Source organism: Bombina bombina, chromosome 5 (genome assembly GCF_027579735.1).
Source record: "Bombina bombina isolate aBomBom1 chromosome 5, aBomBom1.pri, whole genome shotgun sequence".
NCBI lineage: Eukaryota > Metazoa > Chordata > Amphibia > Anura > Bombinatoridae > Bombina > Bombina bombina.
In genome coordinates this window covers 658,449,418-658,474,727 of record NC_069503.1, presented here as the reverse complement: position 1 = coordinate 658,474,727, position 25,310 = coordinate 658,449,418, and positions in this window count along the sequence as shown.

The following is a 25,310-nucleotide window of genomic DNA, read 5'->3' as shown; positions in this document are numbered from 1 at the left end:
AACCTAACACCTAACGCATGCGCAATGTCTATCTACCTGTCAACCGCGATCCCCCCCCGAAATCCCTAATAAAGTTATTAACCCCTAAACCGCCGCTCCCGGACCCCGCCGCCATCTACATAAACTAACCCCCTACTGTGAGCCCCTAAAACCGCCGCCATCTACCTTATCTATCCCCTAATCTGACCCCTTACACCGCCGCCACCTATATAAAAATTATTAACCCCTAATCTAATCCCCCTATACCGCAGCCAGCTATATTAATATTATTAACCCCTAATGTAAGCCCCTTACACCGCCGCCATCTCTATTAAAATGATTAACCCCTAATTTAATCTACCTACCCCGCCGCCAGCTATATTATCTATATTAACCCTAAGCATTCTATTGGCTGATCGGAACAGCCAATAGAATGCGAGCTCAATCTGATTGGCTGATTGGATCAGCCAATCGGATTGAACTTGAATCTGATTGGCTGATTCAATCAGCCAATCAGATTTTTCTAACTTAATTCCGATTGGCTGATAGAATCCTATCAGCCAATCGGAATTCGGCGGACGCCATCTTGGATGACGTCATTTAAAGGTACCTCATTCCAAGTACAGCAGTCGGCCAGGATGGATGCTCCGCGGCGACGGAGCGAAGAAAGAAGATTGAAGATGCCGCCGGAAGAATGAAGACTTTGCTGCCGCTTGGAGGAAGACGTCGCCGGAGGAAGAATTCTTCTTTGCCGCTTGGAGGAAGACATCGCCGGAGGAAGAATTCTTCTTTGCCGCTTGGTGGAAGACATCGCCCGGATCGGATCAGGAGTTCGGCCCGGTGTGGTGAAGACAAGGTAGGGAGATCTTCAGGGGGGTAGTGTTAGGCTTTTTTAAGGGGGGTTTGGGTGGTTTTAGAATAGGGGTATGTGGGTGGTGGGTTGTAATGGGGGGGGGGGATTGTATTTGTTGTATGCAAAAGAGCTGAATTCTTTGGGGCATGCCCCACAAAAGGCCCTTTTAAGGGCTGGTAAGGTAAAGAGCTTTGAAATGTGTTTAATTTAGAATAGGGCAGGGAATTTTTTTTATTTTGGGGGTTTATTATTTTATTAGGGGGCTTAGAATAGGTGTAATTAGCTTAAAAATCTTGTAATCTTTTTTTATTTTTTGTAATTTAGTGTTTGTTTTTTTTGTAATTTAGTTTAGTTAATTTAATTGTATTTTTAGATAGATGTTTGTAGTTTATTAAATTTATTGATAGTGTAGGTGTATTTGTAACTTAGGTTAGGATTTATTTTACAGGTAATTGGGTAATTATTTTAACTAGGTAGATATTAAATAGTTAATAACTATTTAATATCTATTATACCTAGTTAAAATAATTAACAATTTACCTGTAAAATAAATATTAACCCTAACATAGCTACAATGTAATTATTAATTATATTGTAGCTATCTTAGGGTTTATTTTATAGGTAAGTATTTAGATTTAAATAGGAATATTTTAGTTTATAAATGAATTAGATTAATTTAATATAAATTTAGTTAGGGGTGTTAGGGTTAGATAGAGTTAATATAGTTAATATAAATACTATAGTAACTATATTAACTATATTAACCCTAATATAATTAGGGTTAATATAGTTAATATATATAATGTAATACCTATATTAACTATAATATACTTAGGGTTAATATAGATAATATAGCTGGCGGCGGGGTAGGTAGATTAAATTAGGGGTTAATCATTTTAATAGAGATGGCGGCGGTGTAAGGGGCTTACATTAGGGGTTAATAATTTTAATATAGATGGCGGCGGTGTTAGGGGCTCACTTTAGGGGGTTATAGATATAATATAGCTGGCGGCGGGGTACGGGAGCGGCGGTTTAGGGGTTAATAACTTTATTAGGTTGCGGCGGGGTACGGGAGCGGCGGTTTAGGGGTTAATAGCTTTTTTATTGTTAGGCTAGTGAGGGGGGATAGCGGATAGAGGGTTAGACGTGTCGGGCTATGTTAGGGAGGCGTGTTAGACAGTGCGGGCTATGTTAGGGAGGCGTGTTAGATAGTGCGGGCTATGTTAGGGAGGCGTGTTAGACAGTGCGGGTGTTTTAGACTTTAGTCAGGTTTTATAGGCGCCGGCAGTTTCTAACGTGGCGCAAGTCACTGGCGACGCCAGAAATTTGTACTTACGCAGATTTCTGGACATCGCTGGTTTGTCAGACTTACGGCACGTTAGCATCTGACGGCGACCTATATGGGATAGCTCGAGTTGCGAGCTGAAACTGCGGGCGACGCCGGTTCCCTCGCTTGCGCCGCAAACTGCGATCTATATCGGATCGCGCCCTTGGTTAGTAGTTTAAAAACTCTGATCAGTGTAGAAATGGGCGACTTTACAATGCAGATTTCATTTTGTCCATCTGCTCCCTTGTATGATCCTAACAATTTTATACATAATGCAAATGTTTTAACTTACACTGTCAACCATTAGCACTCATCAAATTTGTAAAAATTTCTTTCTTTTTTTAATTTTTCTTTTAAAATAAATATAAAAAAAAAGAAAATGACAACCTAATCAGTCAATTCTACTACTTAAAATGCAAGGAACATTAGTGTATTTATTAGCAAAGTCAAAAAGTTGGGAGGTTTGAGTGAGCACAGCTAAATATGCATCTCTCAGCTTTCATTCAGTACTGAGTCACACCTGCACAGCAGAAACCTGTCATTGATTGAGAGCATAAAAAGAAGACAACAAGAGTGCCTGTTTATATTTGATATAGAAATGGGAGTTAGCACAAGAGACATTGGCCTCTACTTATCAAGCCGTCGACTTTCTTGCATTCTACGACACCAATACGCTCGCCTAAAATCACCTAACATCGCCGCCGCGGACCTGAATACGTTCGCCAAAATTATCAAGAAAAGAAAGCTGTCAAAAAAAAGCGCACCAAGTATGGTGCGATGAGCAGCGGACTGTTGCTAACTAACAGTCATCGATCTTGCTGCTCTTCGGCTTTTTCTCAGCTTTCTTGCTATACTGTCACTAAGAACCCACACTATACTATACTGTTTTACCCCCTATCCCGCCGCTCCCGGAGCATCCCGCAACTAAATAAAGTTATTAACCCCTAAACCGCCACTCCCGGACCCCGCCACAACTCGAATAAATGTATTAACCCCTAAACCGCCGCTCCCGGACCCCGCCACAACTAAATAAAGTGTTTAACCTCTAAACCGCTGCTCCCGGACCCCGCCGCCACCTACATTATACCTATTAACCCCTAATCTGCCACCCTCTATACCTCCGCCACCTACATATAGTTATTAACCCCTATCCTGCCAATCCCAGACCCCGCCACAACTAAATAAATTGTTTAACCCCTAAACAGCCACTCCCGGAGCCCACCGCCACCTACATTATATTTATTAACCCCTAATCTGACCACCCCTACACCGCCACCACTATAATAAACATATTAACCCCTAAACCTAAGTCTAACCCTAAACCTAACACCCACTAACTTAAATATAATTTAAATAATTCTAAATAAATATTACTATCATTAACTAAATTATTCCTATTTAAAACTAAATACTTACCTATAAAATAAACCCTAAGATAGCTACAATATAACTAATAGTTACATTGTATCTATCTTAGGGTTTATTTTTATTTTACAGGCAGCTTTGTATTTATTTTAACTAGGTACAAAAGTACCTGTAAAATAAAACCTAACCTAAGTTACAATTACACCTAACACTACACTATATTTAAAATAATTAAATAAATTAACTACAATTAAATTAAATTAAATAAAATTAACTAAAGTACAAAAAAACCCACTAAATTACAGAAAATAAAAAAAATAATTACAAGAATTTTAAACTAATTACACCTAATCTAATCCCCCTAATAAAATAAAAAAGCCCCCCAAAATAATAAAAATCCCTACCCTATACTAAATTACAAATAACCCTTAAAAGGGCCTTTTGCGGGGCATTGCCCAGAAGTAATCAGCTCTTTTACCTGTAAAACAAATTACAATACCCCCCAACATTAAAACCCACCACCCACACACCCAACCCTACTCTAAAACCCACCCAACCCCCCCTTTAAAAAACCTAACACTAACCCCCTGAAGATCACCCTACCTTGAGACGTCTTCACCCAACCAAGCCTAAGTACTCAACGAAGCCGGGCGAAGTCTTCATCCAACCGGGCAGAAGAGGTCCTCCATACGGGCAGAAGTCTTCATCCAGACGGCATCTTCTATCTTCAGCCATCCGACGAGGAGCGGCTCCATCTTGAAGATATCCGACGCGGAGCATACATCCAGACCGATGACTACCCAACGAATGAATATTCCTTTAAATTACGTCATCCAAGATGGCGTCCCTTGAATTCCGATTGGCTGATAAAATTCTATCAGCCAATTGGAATTAAGGTAGGAAAAATCCTATTGGCTGATGCAATCAGCCAATAGGATTGAAGTTCAATCAGGGCGGCAGATTGAAAACCAGGTACACTGGGCCGGAATAGTGGCGAGCGTACCTGCTAGTTCTTTGATAACTTCCAAAAAAGTCAGATAGTGCCGAACTTGCATTCGGAACATCTGTAGTGACGTAACCATTGATCTGTGTCGGACTGAGTCCTGCAGATCATATGTTACGTCACTATATTCTACTTTTGCCGGTCTGTAGGGTTTGATAACTACGGCGAATCAGGCTCGCCACAAATACGCTGTGTAATTCCATCGTATTTGCGGTTGACAGCTTGATAAATAGAGGCCATTAAGTCTGATTATGAAAATTACCATACAATGGAGTAGACATTAAATGTTGAGTACAACTACAGTAACATATTACTATTCTTCATGCTACTGTTTTCCCTCCTGTACCTGCAGCACTCTTTAAAGCTGTCTTATTTTAACTCATTATAAAATCCAGTTCCTAAAGCTCTGCATTTTATACTGGGTGCCACCCAGGGGCGTATTAATACATAGGCCAACAAGGCCAGTGCCTAGGGTGGCAGCTTTTGGGGGACAGCACTTGCCCTAGCCGCTGCATGCATATGTGGCTTTAAAAAAAATATATTTCATTTTGACAGGCGGCTTACTACCGTGCGCCTTCCTGTCTGTTGGGGCACATGGCTTGAGGGAGTCGCGCACGTGCGCACGTGATCTCCCAGGCCAAGCGGTTAGAAGAAGTGAGTCGGTGTGACAGGGAGACTCACTGATATGTGCACGCGGTGAAGACAATGGAGTGGAGCGGCCAGCAGTAAGGCAGTCAGCTGAGTGGACAGTCAGGGACTACTCACCACTTAACTCAGGTAAGGGACAGGCTGCCACAGCCGTCAGTGCCACTGACTGAAATATTGCTGAGACGGTCCAGACTCGGAGACTGAGAGTCAGAGTCTGTCAGACTCAGTACTGTAGGATAGGTAGAAGAGCTAGCCGCTGCCATGATTAAACACTTTTTTTAATAATATAGTATTTTTTTCTACTGCAGATAGGATAGGTTTAGGCTAGATCTATCCTATCTGCAGTGGAAAAAAATACTATGTATTAAAAAAGTGTTTAATCGTTTATCGTTATAACTTGAATCTAAGCTCATTTCTGTTTTAATTAAATGGTACCTGTCCCTGTCCTCAGCCTGAGCTGTTTACAAAGAATTGCCTAACTCTGCAGTGTGCTGTCATGTGTTAAATACTGTATATTATTTAATACTCTTCAATAGATAAACTGCTCTACAGGGGGGAACGCAGTGTGTTTAGCACCACATAGCTACTGGGTGTAATTTGCTGGAAGTAGAGAGTGTAATATGCTGCTACATAAACATAATGCAGAGTCTGGGTTAGGGGGCATTTATGCACATATCAGGTCTACTGGTCTAGAGCAGCATAATTAGGATTCATTAGTTGATCACTCATTCATTAGTGATTCATTCTTGTCACAATGAATTTAAATTATCTATCTTAAATTTGTGTTTTGGGGTAAACTTATATTTTTGCTACACAATGTGCTAACCCTAACCAGCAAATTATTTAACATATATAGAGGTAAAAGAAGGGAACATGATATGTGTGCGTATGTGTCTGTGACTGTGTATGTGTATGTGTGTGTGTGTGTGCAAGTGGTTTGCAAAAAAAAAAAAAAAAAACATGCCCAAAAATGGCCTAAAACTGGGGGGGGGGGGGGGAGGGGGCAGCAGAATTATGAGTGCCTAGGGCAGCACAAAACCTAAATACGCCACTGGTGCCACCACCTTGTAGCTCGCATATTGCTGCATCCTGTGATAGGAGCAGTGCACTTTCACATATCTGTGATGGAACAGGCTTTTTTTGACAGCCGTACCTTTCCCTTCAGTTTAGCTTACATAACAGAGAGTGGAAGCATAATTATTTTGCAGTTTTTTGCACAGTTTAAAAGTTACGTAACAAATATAAGATCAAAGATGGTGGCACCCGGTGGGAAGATGCCGAGCTTCTTGTAAGGGGTTAAAATAAGAGAATGAGTTTGAATACAGCTGCACACACATGAGGAAAACAATAGCATTGTGGGTAGTAACCATGCTACTGTAGCTGTACTAAGTAGTTTAATGTCCCTTTAAGGTTTAAGAAATTAAGATTAAGTTGATTTAATTTTCATGTTTCGTGTAGCTTTGATTGCATTAAAGGGACATTAAACTCAAAAAAAAATCTTTCATTATTCAGATAGAGAATACAATTTTTAAAAAGTTTCTAATTTACTTCTATTATCAAATTTGCTTTGATAAAATATTACCATTTCTGAAAGGTTTTCATATGAAAAGGGGTAAGGAAATCCTAAAATAAAGTTGTTTCAATTTCATAAAATATTAAATAAAAAAAATAAAAAATCCAAAGAAAATAATACAGTACATACACACTGTTCCCTGAGTATATTTGTAAAGCAATGCTGATTGTATAATTTGCATTGATATGTGTCTATCATTAATATCCATATGAATATTATTAGTGAAAAAGCCAATGGTCACTTTGTTGAGTATCCAATTTCTGTTAGGGGATTTATATTTATGTGGATTTGCATTTTTATGAAAAAGCCGAAGGTCATTTTGGTGCGAATCCACTATTTTATAAAGCTTAAATCAATTTTTCCTATAAGAAACTGTAATGTGAAGACTTTTCATTCCATTTGAAAAAAAAGAAAAACAAGTTCTGTATATATCTATTTTATATATTTCATCATGTGAAAATATTACGTGTAAACAAGTGTGATTTTTTTTTTTTTTTGCTGCTCTTCTAAGCCATTCAAATTATCTAATAGAGCTTTCATTTCAATATATTAAACTACTTATCCTTTATATGCTATACCGGCAACTTTATGTGTCATTTTTATAATATCTTTAGTGTTCAAACACTAATTTAAAGCCATAAGTTATTTCCATATTTTTTGTTATCTGCAAGTTTTATAGTTTAAACGTGTATATATATATAATATCTATATATTTTTGCATAGGGCTACATTTATGAAAGTTTGGGTAGACAGGGTTTTCCAATCTTGGAAATTGTCTGCTTTTAATTTCACCAATCCTAAAAGAGCAGGGATTGCCCTCCCTACAATGGCATCATGATCTCATGCCCATATGCCCATATCTCTCATCCCACTACATATCTGGCCTTACTGCAATTCACTGCTGAAACTTTTCATCATATTGCCACCATGCCATCCCCCCATACGTTTGATATGCAGAGGCAATGCAAAGAAAAAATATCCAAAAACTCTCTCTTCCAAATCTTCCCTTTTTATCTGTTGTCGGGTGCAACCTCATTGGAACAATAGAACAAAGGTACAGCCTCCAAAGTGCTTTCTCAGAAACTTGCAATGCATTATAACCCACAGAGTGCCACCCCCAGCAGTCACTCCAGCCTCTGCCACAGACAACATGGATCCTAACCCCTTCTCCACACTCCACACACCCACTGCCATCAAGTCCTCCCCTCCAACCCTTAGGGTTTTGCCCACTTACTCCCTCAAACTTTTCAAGAATATCAATCACCAAACATACATACAAGTCACCCCAGACACACCAGTAAAAACAACAGCCCTATGCATCTCACCTGAGGAAAAATATGCCACCCTTGGTCCTTTCATAGCCATGACAACCCTTGGAATGTCCCTGGACACTATGACCGGAGTAGATACAGCAGGACCCCCTACAGGCCTCCCAGTCTTAGACCTAGAAGACCGAATTCTTCCGGACCTGGAATGTGATCTTCTGACTCTGGTCCTATTTTTGCTCTGGTGGTCAAACCTCGCCCAGGTTGGAGACAACCAGTCCCTTTGCCGCCCAAGCTTTGACACACAGGAACCTCTGCTGCTCCCAACCTGTCACTCCGCTACTTTCTTGAAACCTGGCCTGGACTAGGATGCTGGTTCTGCAAAGAAAGAGTGAAAGAAGCCATTAATTATCCACCCAGTCTTCTACGTTCCTGAGATACATCTCTTCACCCATACCTGTTCAACCCCTTCCACATTTCTAAGGTTTCTGGTGAAGTACTCCCCCACTCCTGTCTACACCTGCAGAGAAAACTTGTAACAACTGGGCAAGAGCAGCCATCTCATTCACCTGACCCATAAATGTTCCTTCACCGGTATTCTCATTACCAAAATCACTGTAAGATTCCAATGGATGCAAGGAGTCCTCTTCCCCTTTACATAGCCCCACACTCTGCTCCTCCACCCCAGATGTCCTCTCCGGCCACACTGCACAATAAAACACAACTGAGCCATCCTTGCAATCTCCCACTCACCCTGCTACCTTCAACCATACTCACCCATAGCAACATCATGCTCTAACATGCCCCTTATTCCCCAATTTAATCCTAGCTTCCTACAACAGACCTTTCCAATTTAACCCAGCTCCTCCCCTAAGCTGATATGAAGGAGAACTAACCCAGGCCACAAGGATCAATATCAACCCCCCAAACCTCCCCGATCACCCTCTCAACACCACTTTGCTTACACACAATCCCTGTAAAATATGGTGGCATTCCCCTTTATGTTCTTGAGAGGAAATTACCTGTAAACACTAACAGCCAATATAAAGCTGCCTCACCCGAATCACAGTGCTTGGTTATTGAGTTCATTGTGCTGTTAATTTCTACAAGCTAAAATGCCTTTGCTGAGATTCTGTTATTTTGAATCTGTAATTTTGTTCCTACATTGCTTCCTCTGTGGATTAAATAACATTTGGTTTGATATCCTTCTTTTGCTCACTTCAACCTGCAGTTCCTATGTTACAACCTGCTTAGTGCTGTTAGTGCTATACAGCTTCTGTCTCTGCCAGCATAACTGTATCATCCCTGAGGAGATTTGCCAGCATTTGTGCATTCTCCATGCTCTCCAGAGCACATTAAGCTATGTATTGTAGCTACAGGTGAACTTTTCACTTGTAGATTTGAAACATTTAAATTATTTTTAACAAAATTTGATTTTCACTTTGTTTGAAACAAAACAAAAACCGAATAGTGCAGCTAACAAATATTCAGGGAAATTAATTTCCTTGAATATTCGGAACTAAAAATGTGTCCAAAACAAAATTTTCGTCCCTTCATGTCTATTGGCTTCTACAAAGGGCTTAAAGGGACACTAAACCCAAATTATTATTATTTTCATGATTCAGATAGAGCATGCAATTTTAAGCAACTTTCTAATTTACTCCTATTATCAATTTTTCTTTGTTGCTATATTTATTTGAAAAAGAAGGCATCTAAGCTAAGGAGCCAGTAAATTTTTGGTTCAGACCCGGACAGAACATGTTTATTGGTGCTGTCCAGTCAGCAAGGACAACCCAGGTTGTGAACCAAAAATGGTCCGGCTTCTAAACTTACATTCTTGCTTTTCAAATAAAGATAGCACGAGAATGAAGAAAAATTATAGAAGTAAATTAGAAAGTTACTTAGAATTGCATGCTCTATCTGAATCATGAAAGAAAGAAATGTGGGTTCAGTGTCCCTTTAAGCAGGTAGTTAACATGCTAATAAAGAACCACCAGCACTACAGCTCCCCAAGCAGAAAACTGTTTGGTCAGTACCTGTGATTGCTGCCTTTATCTGGCTCACAGGTAGCTCCCTACTTAAAGGGACACTGAAACCAATTTTTTTTCTTTCGTGATTCAGATAAAGCAAGACATTTTAAGCAAATTTCTAATTTACTCCTATTATCCCATTTTCTTCATTTTCTTGGCATCTTTATTTGAAATGCAAGAATGTAAGTTTAGATGCCGGCCCATTTTTGGTGAACAACCTGGGTTGTCCTTGCTGATTGGTGGATAAATTCATCCACCAATAAAAAAGTGCTATCCAGAGTTCTGAACCCAAAAAATAGCTCAGATGCCTTCTTTTTCAAATAAAGATAGCAACAGAACAAAGAAAAATTGATAATACGAGTAATTTAGAAAGTTGCTTAAAATTTCATGCTCTATCTGAATCACAAAATAAAAAAATTGGGTTCAGTGTCTCTTTAAAGGGACAGTCTAGTCCAAAATAAACTTTCATGATTCAGATAGAGAATGTAATTTTTAAAAAAATTCCAATTTACTTTTATCACCAATTTTGCTTTGTTCACTTGGTATTCTTAGTTAAAAGCTAAACCTAGGAGATTCATATGCTAATTTCTAAGCCCTTGAAGGCCGCCTCTTTTCTCAGGGCATTTTGACAGTTTTTAACCACTAGAGGGTGTTAGTTGATGTGTGTCATATAGATAACACTTTGGTCATGCACGTGGAGTTCCAGTGAGCCAGCTCTGATTGGCTAAAATGGATGTCTGTCAAAAGAACTGAAATAAGGGGTCAGTTTGCAGAGGCTTAGATACAGGGTAATTGCAGAGGTAAAAAAGTGTATTTATATAACTGTGTTGGTTGTACAAAACTAGGGAATGGGTAATAAAGGGATTATCTATCTTTTTAAACAATAACAATTCTGGTGTAGACTGTCCCTTTAAGAGCTGCATTGCATTTTTCACTTAAAGGGACAGTCAAGTATAAATTAAACTTTCATTATTTAGATAGGACTTTTAATTTTAATCAACTTTCCAATTTACTTTTATCATCAAATTTGCTTTTTTCTCTTGGTATTTTTAGTTTAAACTAAACATAGGTAGGCTCATATGCTAATTTCTAAGATTTTGAGGGCTGCCTCTTATCACATGCTTTTTAAATCTCTTTTCAACACAAAGAGACAGAAAGTACACATGGGCTATATAGATAACACTGTGTTCAGGCACAGAAAGTTATTTAAGATCTAGCACAATACAATGCTAAATTTAAGACAATAGATAATAAACAGTCACAGTCATGTGATCAGGGGGCTGGAAGAAGGTTCCTAGATGCAAGGTAATCACAAAGGTAAAAAGTATATTAATATAACTGTGTTGGTTATGCAAAACTGGGGAATGAGTAATAAAGGGATTATTTATCTTTTTAAACAATAACAATTCTATGGTTGACTGTCCCTTTAAGCAGGACTTTACTAAGCTAGGGTCAGTAAAGAAAAGCTACATGTTTTAAAAAAATTAGAGCATATACATATTGCAGTAGTATGTCCATTTAAATGCATGTTTTATATAACCACTGCATTGCAAATTATCTAAACATAAAATAAATATATTTAAAAGTATCCTTTAGTTACATCATTCTGCTTTTTTTGCAGTCAAGTAAAACATCCCTTGAAAAGTCACTTTGTATTGTTTATCTTGTATTCTCTGCTATGACCAGTTATGAGATAGATAGAAATGATCTCCTACAAGAATGATACAAGGTAGAGGTTTAAAACCCTTTGTAAATCAATGGAAACCCTCTCCCCAACACACAATTTTCAGAGGTAAAATTACAGGAAAAGCAGACAAAATTAATAAAAAGGGAGGTTCATTATAAAGTAGTTTTACAAGGCATTATAGTTTTAAAAAAAAAATGTAATATCTATTTCCATCTGTGTCGCCACAATACTTTGCAAAAACAAAAACAAAAATAATGTTCAAAAATACTTTGTTTCCTTACTATACATTTGGTTTAACTGTATGCTCACTCTCTTCTGTTGTTCAATACATTATTTGATATGTTCTTTTTAGTCAATATTAGGTTGATTCTTGTTTAAAGAGACATGAAAATTAAAATTAAACTTCCATGATTCAGATAAATTATCTCATTTTAGAAAGCTTTTCAGTTTACTTCTCTTATTGCTGTTTTACTTTGTTCTCTTGGTATCCATTCTTGAAAAGCATTCCTAGGTAGGCTCAGGAACAGCAATGTGATACTGGTAGCTAGATACTGATTGATGGCTAAGTAAATATATCCTCTTATTACTGGCTCACTAGATATGTTCAACTAGTTTCCCATAGTGCTTTGCTTGTTTGCAGTTGACTTTAAAGGGACATAAAACTCAAAATGTTTCTTTCATGATTTAGGTAGAGCATACAGTATTAACACATTTCTAGTCCCTTCTTTTTTCAAATGCGTTTTATTCTCTTGGTATCCTTTGTTGAAGGAGCAGCTATGCACTACTGGGAACTAGCTAAACACATCACGTGAGCCAATCACAAAAGTCACATGTGTGCAGCCATAATTAGCAGCTAGTGCCCAATAATACTTTGCTGCTCCTAAGCCAGCCTAGCTTTTGTTTTCAACAAAGGATACCAAGAGAACAAAAAAAATGATAATGGAAGTAACTTAGAAAATTGATCTCAATCATGAAAGTTTAATTTTTACTTTACTGTCCCTTTAACTATGCAGTTAACCATTTTGCTCAGGTTAAACACATTTTTTACAACACATTAGAACATTTTATTTTCAGTTTTATGTCCCTTTAATTGGGATACCTATTTAGGAGTGCCTATTAGATTTGAGAAAATATGTAGCATGCTAATGTTTCATTTTAGTAGTCTCACCTGGACTCTGAAGGTCTGTGCATTGTCAGAGATAAAAGCTGAGCAGAGGTTAAAGCGAAATTAATGGCGTCTGAGTTTTTTTTTTCCCAGTGTCATTGAAATGCTTAGACCTTGCATCAGACTGGCATGGTCAAATCACAATTACTTTTATGGCATTAATAGACAAAAAGCTTTTTCCATTTATATGGATCAAGAAAATGTTAATACCAGGCTTATGTAGTTTAATCTATCCTGCATATAACCAGATTAAGGGATGATTTATTGTAGAAAGGTCTCAGAATCCAAAAACATAGCATAGGTGAATGTGAGCATTATATAACATTGCCATCTTGCTATTTCTCATTTTAGAATGCTGATCTATGCAAAGCACCTTCTGTCAAGTGAGGCAAGACCTCTTGGCAGATGAAAGTGATTTATCAAATCTATAGAACGTATTCATAATCAGTATTCAAGTGTATGCGGCAATGGATTTTTTTCTCTACATTTGCATTTTGATGTATTTTATATAATACATACTTAAATAGCACATTTGAAATATTGAAATATCTATGTTTAGTCTAAGTTTATGAACTGCACATTAGGGTTTTTGCATGGTGATAGAAGAGAACAAAACCAACAGTTAATATTAAATAATTATGCATAAAAGAAGTAATTAACTCTCTATTATCGACATGAAAGGAACTTTCTAATATAATAATAAAAATGTTCTAATTCATTAGAGAGATGTAATATTAAACACATGATTGTTTATAACTATGGGTTTAACCCCTGCAAATACATTGATATGTTGTGCATTTTTCTGCAGCATTCCTGAGCAGGTGATAGTCAGTGATCTGTAGCTCCATGTGTATGCCATTCCTGATTGTTTCACCTGCTGTCTCCTGCTCAGGAGTAGCACGGCATTAAGGCTCCTTATCACATTAGGGTTGCCACCTCGGCCATGTTTTCCTGGACACTTATTAGTTATACATGCCTCAGGGTGTGCAGGGAGGAACATGAATAATGCTGTCCAGGGTCACGATTTTTGTGCTGTCCAACAGCACAATGCATATTTCCCTCTGCAAACCCTGCAGAAAGTGTAACTCAAAAGTGTCTAGGAAAACATGGCTGAGGTGGCAACCCTATATCAAATACACACATTTACAAAAACACACACAAATAATACATATACACCTCTAAGCCTTTCCCACACCGATACCTTGTTATATGCCATATCCCTTTAAATCACTGTTAAAACATTTGTTTAAATAAAAAAAAAACTATATTTGATATTTTATATTTACACAAACACACACACACACATATATATATATATACAGGGAGTGCAGAATTATTAGGCAAGTTGTATTTTTGAGGATTAATTTTATTATTGAACAACAACCATGTTCTCAATGAACCCAAAAAACTCATTAATATCAAAGCTGAATAGATTTGGAAGTAGTTTTTAGTTTGTTTTTAGTTATAGCTATTTTAGGGGGATATCTGTGTGTGCAGGTGACTATTACTGTGCATAATTATTAGGCAACTAACAAAAAACAAATATATACCCATTTCAATTATTTATTTTTACCAGTGAAACCAATATAACATCTCAACATTCACAAATATACATTTCTGACATTCAAAAACAAAACAAAAACAAATCAGTGACCAATATAGCCACCTTTCTTTGCAAGGACACTCAAAAGCCTGCCATCCATGGATTCTGTCAGTGTTTTGATCTGTTCACCATCAACATTGCGTGCAGCAGCAACCACAGCCTCCCAGACACTGTTCAGAGAGGTGTACTGTTTTCCCTCCTTGTAAATCTCACATTTGATGATGGACCACAGGTTCTCAATGGGGTTCAGATCAGGTGAACAAGGAGGCCATGTCATTAGATTTTCTTCTTTTATACCCTTTCTTGCCAGCCACGCTGTGGAGTACTTGGACGCGTGTGATGGAGCATTGTCCTGCATGAAAATCATGTTTTTCTTGAAGGATGCAGACTTCTTCCTGTACCACTGCTTGAAGAAGGTGTCTTCCAGAAACTGGCAGTAGGACTGGGAGTTGAGCTTGACTCCATCCTCAACCCGAAAAGTCCCCACAAGCTCCTCTTTGATGATACCAGCCCAAACCAGTACTCCACCTCCACCTTGCTGGCGTCTGAGTCGGACTGGAGCTCTCTGCCCTTTACCAATCCAGCCACGGGCCCATCCATCTGGCCCATCAAGACTCACTCTCATTTCATCAGTCCATAAAACCTTAGAAAAATCAGTCTTGAGATATTTCTTGTCCCAGTCTTGACGTTTCAGCTTGTGTGTCTTGTTCAGTGGTGGTTGTCTTTCAGCCTTTCTTACCTTGGCCATGTCTCTGAGTATTGCACACCTTGTGCTTTTGGGCACTTCAGTGATGTTGCAGCTCTGAAGTATGGCCAAACTGGTGGCAAGTGGCATCTTGGCAGCTGCACGCTTGACTTTTCTCAGTTCATGGGCAGTTATTTTGCGCCTTGGTTTTTCCACACGCTTCTTGCGACCCTGTTGACTATTTTGAATGAAACGCTTGATTGTTCGATGATCACGCTTCAGAAGCTTTGCAATTTTATGAGTGCTGCATCCCTCTTTAAGATATCTCACTATTTTTTACTTTTCTGAGCCTGTCAAGTCCTTCTTTTGACCCATTTTGCCAAAGGAAAGGAAGTTGCCTAATAATTATGCACACCTGATATAGGGTGTTGATGTCATTAGACCACACCCCTTCTCATTACAGAGATGCACATCACCTAATATGCTTAATTGGTAGTAGGCTTTCGAGCCTATACAGCTTGGAGTAAGACAACATGCATAAAGAGGATGATGTGGTCAAAATACTCATTTGCCTAATAATTCTGCACTCCCTGTACATACAAAACATGGAAGGGGACTGCACTCTCAGGGATCCCTCGTGTTTCTAAAGACCGCTGCTCCATAACCTTTCCACCTGTTCTGAGGCGGTGGACAGAAATCAACCCAATCCAATACGATTGAGTTGATTGACACCCCCTGCTAGCAAATCTGCAGGGGGTGACATTGCACCAGCAGTTCACAAGAACTGCTGGTGCAATGATAGATGCCAACAGCGTATGCTGTCGGCATTTATCGATGTGCAGCGGACATGATACACTACATTGTATCATGTCCACTCACACATTAATAAATTGACCCTTCAGACTGGACCGGGTACACATCCCATGACCCTGCAACATGCTGAGCCATGGGTGCTCAATAGCACTCTCAGGATGCTGTGCTGTCTCCAGGGTCACAGGCAGTTAACCCCAGACAAGCCTGGGTGCAAGGCCCATAGGGAAAATTACAAAATAAATTAATACAACACACAGAGAAAGCCCAACACTCGCTTACAAGCTCTCAGATAAGATTAAAAGCAGAACTGGAAGAGTTAGTTACCGCATCTGGCCAAATGGGACAAGCCCAGGTATCACGACAAGGTCTCTTCTGAAACCTGGTTCCCTAATACAGCCATACTAATGCATGCTCTCAATCAAACAAACTGTGAACAAAACACGGAAGGGGACTGCAATCTCATACTGGACCGGGTACACACATCCTATGACCCTGCAAAAAGCTCAACCCTGGGTGCTCAATAGCAGTCTCAGGAAGATGTGCTGTCTCCAGGGTAACAGGCAGTTAACCCCAGATGTGGTAACTAAAACGTTAACTTGTATGTATATTACAAGTTAAAAGCAAACTTGGTAGTGCGAGTGAAGACATTGCATAAAGTGTAAGGTTTTTTTAAAAAAAAGTCTACACCAAACACAACATAAATACATTAAAATAAAGTGTCACACTCAAATATACACTTTATGATAAACAATATTCATATAAATATTAATAAAAACAAATTATAAGGGTTAGGGCTGCCCGTATGTATCATTACACACTCAAGTGAACGTGTAATGCCTGCCCCTTCTCTCGCGTAACCAATTGCATGAGAGAAGGGATTGTCAATCACCAAGAGCTATCGATCTCTCTATGATATTCCCTCACCACCTCAGAGGTGGTGCAGAGTGTATTTTATTTAACACTAGATTGTACCTTTAAATAAAAAAAACTTGGTATTGACAAAATCATTTCTTATTTCTATTGTGAAAATGAAGACATCAGCGTATGTTGAATGTGCCATAAAAATGTAAGCTAAAGTAATGGTAAACCTTAACTAATAAATTGCCATAAATGTAATCTTTGCCATTAAAAAAGTATACGTGTGAAAGGGTTACATTAGTGCATATAATAATGCTTCTATTACAATTGTATGCTGGCCCACATGGATGAACTCTTTTTTTTATGACAATTCAAGTGAACTTCCAATCAACATGTGTGTCATTTGACAATCTTGAAGTCCACCCCCTTTAAAGTCCATTGAAAACCTATGCAGAGAGTGGGTGGGACTGCTCTATACATCACAGCACAGCCAAAAGAGGAAATGAAGGGGGGCAGAGGAACATACAAGGATTATAAACCTTTTATTATAATATATACAGTATCTCAGAAAAGTGAGTACACCCCTCACCGTTTTGTCAATATTTTGTGTGTCCACCATTATTTTACAGCACTGCCTTAACCCTCTTAGGCATGGAGTTCACCAGAGCTTCACAGGTTGCCACTGGATTTCTCTTCCACTCCACCATGATGATATCACAGAGCTGGTAGATATTAGAGACCTTGGGCTCCCACACCTTCCATTTGAGGATGCCACACAGATGCTCAATAGGGTTTAGGTCTGGAGACATGCTTGGCCAGTCCATCACCTTTACTCTCAGCTTATTTAGCAAGGCAGTGGTTGTCTTGGAGGTGTGTTTGGGGTTGTTATCATGTTGGAATACTTTCCTGTGGCACAGTCTCTGAAGGGAAGGGATCATGCTCTGCTTCAGTATGTCACAGTACATGTTGACATTCATGGTTCCCTCAATAAACTGTAGCTCCCCAGAGGAGGCAACACTCATGCAGACCCAGACCATGACACTCCCACCACCATGCTTGACTGTAGGCAAGACACATTTGATTTGTACTTCTTACCTGGTTGTCGTGACAAACGATTGACACCTTCTGAACCAAATAAATAAATATCTTGGGCTCATCGGTTCCAGTAATCCATGTCCTTAGTCTGCTTGTCTTCATCAAACTGTTTGCTGGCTTTCTTGTGCATCATCTTTAGAAGATGCTTCCTTCTTGGACGACAGCAATGCAGACCAATTTGATGCAGTGTGTGGTGTATGGTCTGAGCACTGACAGGCTGACTCCTCACCCCTTCAACCTCTGCAGCAATGTTGGCAGCACTCATACGTCTATTTCCCAAAGACAACCTCTGGATATGACACTGAGCATGTGCATTCAACTTCTTTGGTCGACCATGGCGAGGCCTGTTCTGAGTGGAACCTGATCTGTGAAACCACTGTATAGTCTTGCGCACTGTGCTGCTCAGTTTCAGGGTCTTGAGAATCTTCTTATAGCCTAGGCCATCTTTATGTAGAGCAACAATTATTTTTTTTCAGATCCTTAGAGAGTTCTTTGCCATGAGGTGCCATGTTGAACTTCCAGTGACCAGTATGAGAGAGTGTGAGAGCGATAACACCAAATTTAACACACCTACTCCCCATTCACACCTGAGACCTTGTAACAATAACGAGTCACATAACACCTGGGAGGGAAAATGGCTAATTGGGCCAATTTAGACATTTCCACTTAGGGATGTACTCACTTTTATTGCCAACGGTTTAGATATTTATGGCTGTGTGTTGAGTTATTTGAGGGGACAGCAAATTTATTTTACACTGTTATACAAGCTGAAAACTCACTACCTTACATTATAGCAAAGTGTTATTTCTTCAGTGTTGTCACATAAAAAGATAATAAAATATTTACAAAAATCTGAGGGGTGTACTCACTTTTGTGAAATACTGTATATACATTTTATAGTCTGAAATTTACCATCACTTTAATCTACATATATTAAGCATTGTTTCAAACATGAAAATGCAAATTTTACAGGATCTTTTTTATAAGTGTGCAACGCATATTTGGATTACATTAACAATCGCCTAGATTTAGAGTTCTGCGCTACCCGTCAAAACCAGCGTTAGGGGGTCCTAACGCTGGTTTTGGCCACCCGCTGGTATTTACAGTCAGTCAGGAAAGGGTCTAACGCTCACTTCCAGGCCGCGACTTTCCCATACCACAGATCCCCTTACGTCAATTGCGTATCCTATCTTTTAAATGGGATCTTTCTAACGCCAGTATTTAGAGTCTTGGCTGAAGTGAGCATTAGAACTCTAACGACAAGACTCCAGCCGCAGCAAAAAGCCAGGAGTTAAGAGCTTTCTGGGCTAACGCCGGTTCATAAAGCTCTTAACTACTGTTCTCTAAAGTACACTAACACCTATAAACTACCTATGTACCCCTAAACCGAGGTTCCCCCACATCACCGCCAATCTATTAAAAATTTTTTAACCCCAAATCTGCCGACCACATACCGCCGCAACCTACATTATCCCTATGTACCCCTAATCTGCTGCCCCTAACATCGCCAACCCCTATATTATATTTATTAACCCCTAATCTGCCCCCCCATGTTGCCGCTACCTACCTACAATTATTAACCCCTAATCTGCAGACCGGACCTCACCGCTACTATAATAAATGTATTAACCCCTAATCCGCCTCACTCCTGCCTCAAAAACCCTATAATAAATAGTATTAACCCTTAATCTGCCCCCCCTAACATCGCTGACACCTAACTTCAAGTATTAACCCCTAATCTGCCGACCGGACCTCACCGCTACTCTAATAAATGTATTAACTCCTAAAGCTAAGTCTTACCCTAACGCTAACACCCCCCTAAGTTAAATATAATTTAAATCTAACAAAATAAAATAAATCTTATTAAATAAATTATTCCTATTTCAAGCTAAATACTTACCTGTAAAATAAACCCTAATGTAGCTACAATATAAATAATAATTATATTGCAGCTATTTTAGGATTAATATTTATTTTACAGGCAACTTTATATTTATTTTAACCAGGTACAATAGCTATTAAATAGTTAAGAACTATTTAATAGCTACCTAGTTAAAATAATTACAAAATTACCTGTAAAATAAATCCTAACCTAAGTTACAATTAAACCTAACACTACACTATCAATAAATTAATTAAATAAACTATCTACAATTATCTACAATTAAATAACTAAACTAAATTACAAAAAACAAACAAACACTAAATTACAAAAAAAAAAACCCCACTAAATTACAAAAAATAAAAAAAGATTACATGAATTTTAAACTAATTACACCTACTCTAAGCCCCCTAAAAAAATAACAAAGCCCCCCAAAATAAAAAAATGCCCTACCCTATTCTAAAATAAAAATTTAACAGCTCTTTTACCTAACCAGCCCTTAAAAGGGCCTTTTGCAGGGCATGCCCCAAAGAAAACAGCTCTTTTGCATTTAAATAAACATACAATACCCCCCCAACATTACAACCCACAACCCACATACCCCTAATCTAACTCAAACCCCCCTTAAAAAACTAACACTAAGCCCCTGAAGATCTTCCTACTTTGTCTTCACCACGCCGAGTATCACCGATCCGTGATACTCGGCGTAGATGCTCCGAAGTCTTCATCCTATCCGGCAAGAAGAGGGCATCTGGACCAGCAAACATCTTCATCCAAGCGGCATCTTCTATCTTCTTCCATCCAGCGCAGAGCAGGACCATCTTGAAGCGGCCGACGCAGATCCATCCTCTTCTTCCGACGTCCTAAGTCCGAATGAAGGTTCCTTTAAATGATGTCATCCAAGATGGCGTCCCTCAAATTCCGATTGGCTGATAGGATTCTACCAGCCAATCGGAATTAAGGTAGGAAAAATCTGATTGGCTGATTGAATCAGCCAATCAGATTCAAGTTCAATCCGATTGGCTGATCCAATCAGCCAATCAGATTGAGCTTGCATTCTATTGGCTGATCGGATAATAATAAGGTGTCCTTCTTTCAAATTAGGATATATTAGTGTGTGTCCTTCCTTGAGAAAAAAAAGTGTCTTCCAGTGAGTAAAAAGTTAGACTTTGAGAAACAACTTTTAAGAACAGAATCCAAATGGATTTTACAATTAGATTGCAATTTTCCCAAAGGTCTCAATATTAACACTGACATATTTCATTTGCTCTAACAACAAGCACATAGTTTTAGAATACTGAATAAATAGATATTGGTATAGTTCATTCATTTTTAAAGCCTTTGATAAAGATCCTTTAGCTTCATTTATCTTTAAGAATGCACATTCAGTGTTGGCTATCTCACTGTAAGGCTAACACTTTAGAAAAGATTGGGAACCTATTTTGACGTTTTAAGCATATTTTGACATTTTTAAATTGTTGCATCTCCAAAGCGATTATACTCTTAGTTTAAATTTGCCAGAAATTCTCAAACTAATCGTTATTATTATTAAAGGTTACATTTTGATCCTATTGTCTCACCTCTCCTTAAATAGGAATCATTGGTGCTATAGTAGAGAATACGATGTACAATAGATTTGACATGGACCGAGATTATCAGGAATGTAAAAACTTATTGCAAAAATATATATGATTCAAATCTGACATAAGATTTAAAAAATAGAGGGTGCGCCAAAAAGTGAAAGTAATAATAATGTGACGAAATGGTGCAATAAAAAAATTGTGCTATATAAAAATTCTTATTGTGCAATATAACAAATTATTTTATTGTATGAATCAAAAATATTAATAATGTGAATTGGTCGTAACTCTCAATAGCAAAACACACATAATGTGTGATAATTGGTGATGGATAGAACTAAAAATTGAGTTAGAGAACTATAATAATCATGAAAAAATTAGAAAATAAAATTACAAAATAAAATAAAGTCACTTTGTGGTTTCTTATTATGTGTAGAATATTTTTGCTTGGTGACTCAAAATGAAATATCCAATCGTATACCTGTGTAGGCGGCTTTCTTGAAATAAAGAATCAGCAAGCAGAGTCCTAAACGATAGGAGAGACAGAGGCGCCTGATAGTGTAATAACGAAAACACAATCAAAATAAAAGTGAGTGCAAATAAATACTCACAAAACAGGTTGCACATCCAGTGCAATAATCAGCAGGCCGAGGCTTCAGAGCCGTTCGGCTGACTCAATCCACTCAAAGCAGCAGCTGGGCCAGGTACAGCAGGCGTTCTTAGTTCGTCACCAGCACCAACACACCATCTGATCGACTTGTAGGAGACACCTATAGATGCACTGTGGTGACTGGAACGTTGCTTTTCAATATCCAAAAGCAGGAGCAAGGTGTGAGTAAAAGATATTTTTTATTTGTTTTAAAAATAATTAAAATCAACAGGAGCACAGCAACGCATTTTCAGCTAATGTGCCGTTTCATCAGGCTGTATCGCTTGTATCACACCTTGCTCTAATTATACCACATGAACAACATTAGATTTAACGCACCCTCCAAAATCTTATGCCCCATTGGTTCAATCACAAGTACAATTATCCAATAGTTGCTGTAAAAAATCGCAAGTAAGTTTGGGGCTACTGCCAATTGCAAAAACCACATAATGCACACCCACTGAAGCAACAATTGTTAGTGAACAAACATACCGGTGATGTGAGCCAATCGCACAGGAACCTCCAATAATCGCAATCCATCAACACGGGATACAAAACACTAGATAATTCATTCTAATTATAAAAAAAATATATAACCAATTAATCATAGGTCAAATACAGAAAATAAAACTAATACTGAATACAAAAAACAGTACTTGCAGTGATAATGTATCTACCAGAAAAATGCATATTCCTTTATTGGATCACTGTAACGGCCCCTATTTAAATAGCTGCTGATGACAATCAAAGTAGAGGGCAATTACCATAAGAGCTAGGGCCAATATTGTGGGCCAATCACACATTGGTGCACCAGTGTAAGTGAAACAATATATACAATATGACATTATAACATTACAACAATATGAGTATAATTAGATTAAAAAAAATGAATGAATAATAAAAGTAGCATTCACATGCTAGGGTCTAATAAAAAAAAATACACACACCATAAGTCTGTTCCCTTGACCAGTGAGGATCAAATATAATCAATATGCCATATTTCGTAATCTTATGATCAGTCTAAGCAACATCACATCCATTGCATAACAAAATAGGATGAGAATATGCTTGCCCACCCAACCATTACACTCCAATTACATTGGATCATTCTACTAGCAATGAGGTCCAATTGCAGCCATTTACACAAGTGCCTTTAAAATGATGCCAATGTGATGATCAGGAGGCTAAATAAGCCTCAATGGCAGCTACAACATGGACTCTGGGGCTATCACCGCGAGCCAATATCCCCACAATATTTCAACACACAATAAGTGCATTAGTGTACTCAACTATATTAAAAGAAATATATTTCATTAAACAAACCAACACAAAGAATAGAACAATAGCAATTATTATGTGAGCGTGTATCTATTAAAAATGGCATAAACTTCAGGATAAATATAAATGAAAAATATATATAAAAATAAAATACGAGGGGCGGAGTCTGGCCACGCTGGAAGATGACCACACACTAGAAGGGCTCCTGCTTGCAAAACTGGCAAACTAGCTTTTTAAGGCACTAAATTGGACTATCTGATACTGAGTGGGCAGAAGTAACAGCCCTGGCATAGACCTGATACCCTTAGGAGCAACTGCTACCCTGCAAGGATCTGCCCATTAGTGCACTGGGCTTGAATTCCCCTGAGGCCTGCTTGAGACTGAAAAACACCGGACCTGTACTGTAGACTGACTGGGGAGAAGGGGGCCTCCTGTGATATCCTCCCTTTGCTCGGGAGTTAAACAACAGAAGTCAAGGCTCTCTCGGTGAGTGTGAATACAGCAGAGCAGCACCTACCTCTTAAGTGGCGGACAGTACAGGCCCGCATCCGCGCTGAGCGCGACGTCACCACCTTTGCCGCAGCTACTGAGAGGGACCTCTCGCACACCGCTGTTACAGCTCTTCAGATCCCGGAGAGTGTTGGGGCTAACAGGATCGCTTTTAGAGCCCGCGAGAACCACACGGAGAGACAAGGAATCGCAGCCGCTGAGAGCAGGGAGTTGCTTGCGGGGGGCCCGCACTTTTTAAAAGGTGAGGTTGCGGGAAGGCCGGGCATTGGGGACAGACAGTGTGGAGTTGGCGCTCATAAGTCCCAGAGATTGGATAAGTAAGGGACAGCGCTCTATAAGCAATTTATTTAAATGAAATCACAATTGGTGTCTGATCACTGGCTACATATACCCTAGAAGCGCAACTCGCAATTTGCAAGTAAAACAGCACACCAAAGAAAAGGGAAAACAATGATAAAACTATAGGTAATGCCTAATAAGAGGCAGAGCAGGACTGACAGGTCAATATCTACAAAGCCACTTTCCCAATATTTAAAACCAATAGACCCAGGCAAATCTATACCTAGGGAAGACATGACTCTATCACAGACCCCCTCCCTTCACGCTGAAACTCCTCAACCACAATATCTTACTAAAGAGGACATTGTTCATTTGTGCTCTAAAGAGGACATCAAAGGGGTTATGCAAGAGATGAAAACTTTATTTGGCGACCTCAGAAAAGATATATCAGCGCTAGACACGAGAATACTCAAGGTTGAGTCTAATTTTCACACTGCATCTGCTACCATAAAACAGAACTCTACTGTGCTGCAACACCACACAGACAATTAACAATTTTTAAACAACAAGATCGAGGACCTTGATAACAGAGGCCGCAGAAACAATCTGCGAATCCGCGGCGTCTCTGAAACAGTCCACCAACAGGGGATAGAGGGTTACTTGCAAGCCCTCTTCCGAATCATTAAAGGAGACCCCTCTGCCCCAGAGGTGCCGCTTGAGAGAGCTCATAGGGCGCTTAGGCCCAAGCCTTCCGGTAAGGCCCCACCGAGAGACATAATAGTTAAATTCCTTTGCTTTAAGGACAAAGAGGGAATTATCCAAGAAGCAAGGTGTAAACATCCTATAACTCACGCTGGAGAAGAAGTACAAATTTTCACGGATCTCTCGCCAGTCACCCTTCAAAAGAGAAGGGAATTGAGCCACATAACATCAACACTAAGAGCCCACAAGATCCAGTATCGCTGGGGATTCCCAGTTTCTATTATCGCCAACAACAACAATAAGACTGTTATTTTCCGGCCAGGCGCAGACGAAAAATAATTTTTTGACAACCTATCTCTGCGGCCACCTACACTACAGAGCGCTAATGAAGAAGCTGAAATGCCTTCCTCCCAGTCCTCATTCGGATAACAGCTGAGGACAAGAATCTTCTGGGTAAAGTACTGTATCTCAAGTCTGTTCT